Source organism: Nicotiana attenuata, chromosome 7, assembly GCF_001879085.1.
Source record: "Nicotiana attenuata strain UT chromosome 7, NIATTr2, whole genome shotgun sequence".
In the NCBI taxonomy this organism is placed as follows: domain Eukaryota; kingdom Viridiplantae; phylum Streptophyta; class Magnoliopsida; order Solanales; family Solanaceae; genus Nicotiana; species Nicotiana attenuata.
This window is the reverse complement of record NC_031995.1, coordinates 80,204,448-80,208,907: the sequence shown is the minus strand read 5'-3', so window position 1 is coordinate 80,208,907 and position 4,460 is coordinate 80,204,448.

Genomic DNA, 4,460 nt, shown 5'->3' with positions numbered 1-4,460 from the left:
AATTTAGGGAAGTAATATTATTAAAGTACGCGCCTAAAGCAACTACGCGTTTTGGTTTTGCGAGGGCCATGAAATTTTGCTAAATGGCACGCCTCGGATGCTAATGGTTTGTTTTTTTTTTTTTAAAAGAAATATTTGAACGGGGGCCCAGCATTTGAGATTTTATCTGGCTTGGCGCGCCTCAATTTATTCTACTTAAGAGGTCTCTAAACTAATTAACGTTTCCCTAAATGGTTTACAAGAGATTTGTTAATTATTTAAAACAAGATGGGCTTAGTCGAGCCCCTAAATAAACTGATGGTCCAGTCGACAATAGGCTGCCCAGTCTGGGCCCGATAGGAGCCCAACAACTTTGAATGACCTACCAATTAATTATTAGCAAGCCAATTACCAAGACAATTCATGAGCCCACGGGAACTCAGCCCCACACCAAGAGCAGCAGTGATATTGCTCTTTTCATAAACAAAATCAAGGTCCAAAGTTAAAGCCCAAATCACATTTCCGTAGGGCTGTCTGACCTGGGCCTGGTCATGAGCCCAGATTCACAAACTCAAATGCTTCTGGACTCAAACATGGAGTCCTTACAAGCCTAAACAGATTTCACGTGTCCAGATTAGATTTATTACCTAACCAAAACGCAATCTAGATTAGATTTATTACTTAAGCTATCAATTTAAAACAGTATGAATCCACTATCACCGAGCATTGTATCTCATCGTTATGGGATTCAACACAGTCCAAAACGATTCAGAAGCAGTCCAAAACAGTCCTAATTATACAGTCCATAGTCATGTTAATACAAACCAAATAAACTAGTGCAAGATAACTACACATCAACTAGCCTCTATTTATTCACAAATCTAGGAGAATCCAGCGAGCACAGATCTGGTGAATACTTTTCATTTCATCCAATTCAAATCTACATCAATGCGAATTCAAATGTGTACCAGGAGTTATAAGGCAATAGAAAAGAAGAAGAGAGTCAGCAGCAGTACACAGTGGCTCAACAGCAATATTTTTTCTAACAGTGACTTTGAGCTGAAATTTTTGACCCAAAAATTGACACTCCAACCAAACAGCAACTAGTTTCAATGAAGATGAACCAGACTGGACCAAAATAGGCCTCGAACAAGCCAAAGTCAACCAGGATAGCTCAAATACACCAAAATTGACTCAAATTCAAATGCAGTAAGTTTTCTGAATCTCAACCAACAAATATTAAACCAAAAGACCAAAATCAATCGCTCAAACTCAACACCTTCTATCTGTTGCATTGCTCCTGAACTAACATTTACCAACCTTTGTGTCTCACATGAACCCCAAAGCACGACACTTGTCACCCCTTCATTGCGTATGCTGTTCTTTCTTTCCTTAAACCACTGGTCCTGTTCTTAAGGTCTATGGCTCCTTCATTTGCATTGATAACTTTGACTTCTGCTTGGAAAGTCTTGCTCGTCACTGGTTTAACACCCTTTTATCAATCTTATCACAGGAAATACCTTTGAGCTGTTTACCCAACTCTTCATCTGTTGCATTGTTCATGAATTAACATATACCAAGCCTTTGTGTTTCACATGAACTTCCGAAGCATATTGATTGTTACCAACTCATCGCGCATGTTGTTCTTTCCTGATTTAAATCACTGGCCTTGGCCTCGAGGTCTATTGTTCCTTCACTCGCCCTGATAACTTTGATTTCCACTTGAAGACCCTACTTGTCACTGTTCAACCACCTTTTGTCAATCTTACCACAGAAAATATCTCTGATCCGTTCACCAAGCACCTTCCATCTTGTTGCATTGTTCATGAATTGATATGTACCAAACCTTTGTATTTCACAAGGATCCCAAAGCATGTTGATTGTTACTAGCTCAATGCGCTTGTTGTGTTTTCCTGACTTATGACATTTTGATGTGTTAGCCAGACCCCGTTTTGTGCAATTGGAAAGCTGGTGGCAAATTTTGAAGTCATTTCTTACTTGTTCTGACCAGACATACTCAAGAAAAGGAAGTAAAAAGAACAGAGTAGAGGACAATGGGAAGAGATGATTCCTAACAAGAAAACTACAAAGTAGGAACCTATCGGATGTGGATACCAACTCTAATGACCATGACACGCACCTGCGGCCTATTCTGTTAAGCAAATCTGATGTTCAACTCTTGTCGTGCCTTTTTACCGTGAAACCGGGCTCCAACGCTCCGCTTATCCAATCTGATTCACTATCCTTATTCGACTTGTAGTGCCCGAAAGGTTTTCACCATCAAGCTTCTCTCATTTTGGTCTTTCTCTCACCTCGCTATCGCCTTATGGTGCCTGTGAAGGTTTTCACCAATAAGGCTCTCTCATTTTTTATTTCTCTCAGTTTACTTTGCCTTATGGTGCCCGTGAGGGCATTTGTCATCAAGACTCTCTCATTCTTCATTTCCCTTGTTTGGACTGGAGTGTTGCCCCTGATATGGTTCACCTCTACTCGCTTTACTCGGCGTCTCTCGAAGATTGATCAGAAGGTCTTTCTTTGGACCGTAATGCAGGCTTTTGGACAGGGTTAGGAAGAAAGGGTATCAAAGGCTCAAAACAATTCAACATGGGTTCAAAATTACGACTTTCGGAATCAGATTTCTTACAACAACCACAACTTCTGCCCCGGTTTCTTTCTTGGGGATTTTTGAATTTTATTTTGGTGTGACTGAACCTCAGAGAGAGGCTGCCTACGTACCCTTTCGGGATCAAGTCAAACGTAGTTCAGGCGACTACTTTTGTTGTTGCTCCTTTTCTTTTTCTTTTCTCTTTTTGTTCTTTTCCTTTCTATTCCCTTCTGTTGTTTTGTTGTTTTGTTGTTTTGTTGTTTTTCTTTTTTTTTTCTCTTTTTCTTCTTCTTCTCTTTTTTTTTCTCTCTTTTCTCTTTTTTTTTTCTTTTCTTTCTCTTTTCATTCTTTTCTTTCTCCTTTCTCTTTTCCTTTACTTATCCTTTGCGCTTGCGTTTCTGAACTTCGCTACTGATTCCAAAAGAGGGGTATGAAAGAAAATAAATAAGGCTCAAAGGGGTAACAAAGGATAAAGTGTTTAGATAGCAGAATAAAATGCCTTCGTCATTCCGATCTTCAAAACATGCCAAGTACAAACAACACAATTAAACAAACCAAGGAAAACATTTGTAACATCTTGATTGTATCAGACTTGATAACCATATCCGCACATTTGCCTCCTACAAAGCACCATTGGACAACACTCTCACTTTCCTTACCATGAACGGCCCCTGACAATTGGGCAAACTTGCCTTTGGCTTCAACCTGATGCGGCATGATGCATTTCAACAGTATTTCTTTATGTCCTATCTGCCCCCCCAGTTTCACTTGATTTGGGCTTGAAGAGATTTCAAAATCCCTTGACTGTCCTTACATCTTTAACATTGTTTTATTGCTTCATTACCAAACTGACCAGGCTGAGAATTATACGTGTATGTCATGTCACCAGAACCAGCATGAAGAGAATTGCAAAAGGAGAAAGGAACCAGATAAAATGACTAGAAATGGCGGGAAACAGAGAATTGCATTAGACTGACGGTGAAAGGCTTTAAACAACGAAACAAGCAAACTAGACTAGAGTTACAACCCTTGAACAAACCTAAACAGCACTACACAAGCTACTACGACGAGACAAACAAGACAAAGTGAAAGGATAGAAGGGTTTGAGTAACAAGACAATATCTGGATTACAACCCTGAAATAATCCGGACAACAGAAATGACAACAAAATAAACCACCAAAACTCCAAGAGACGGAGCGTCTTTCCAATTACCAAGCATGACGTCTTAGCCACTGAATTTCACACCAAGATTGCTGGAATTTTCACAAGTCTTCATCACGTTGTTCTGAGCAAACTACTTCTGGGTTTCTTCTAGTGGCTCATTCTCATGACCAATCATACCCACCGTATGCGTCTCATTGTGCAAAGGAGATGGATTTTGGCCAGTATTTGTTGCATCTGGATTTTGCACGACGATGTCTCCTGCATCAATAAGCTTTTGAATTGCATTCTTCAGGTTCCAACATTTCTCTATGTTGTGCCCCAAGGCACCTGAGCAGTATGCGCACTGTTGAGAAGGATTGAACTTCTTTGGAGGAGGGTTCGGCACTTTTGCCTGAATCGGCTTCAACATGTCCAGTGTCCTTAACCGCTGAAACAGACTGGCGTATGATTCTCCCAACGGAGTGAAGTCTTTCTTCTTTCGTAACCTCTCATTCTTAAATGCCGGATTGGGCCGGAAACCTGAGCCGGGGTGTTTTTGGGAAGCTCGCGGGGGTAGATGGGCATTCTGAGGAGCTGGGTACTGAGAGTGTGATGTGCGATTTTGGGATTTCTGTGGGGAGAAGTAGCATCGAGGACGGTCATCTAATGCACAAGGATAACCACAGGGACGATGTCGAGGCCGGAAGTGTTGATCAGGAAAGCCTATTGGAT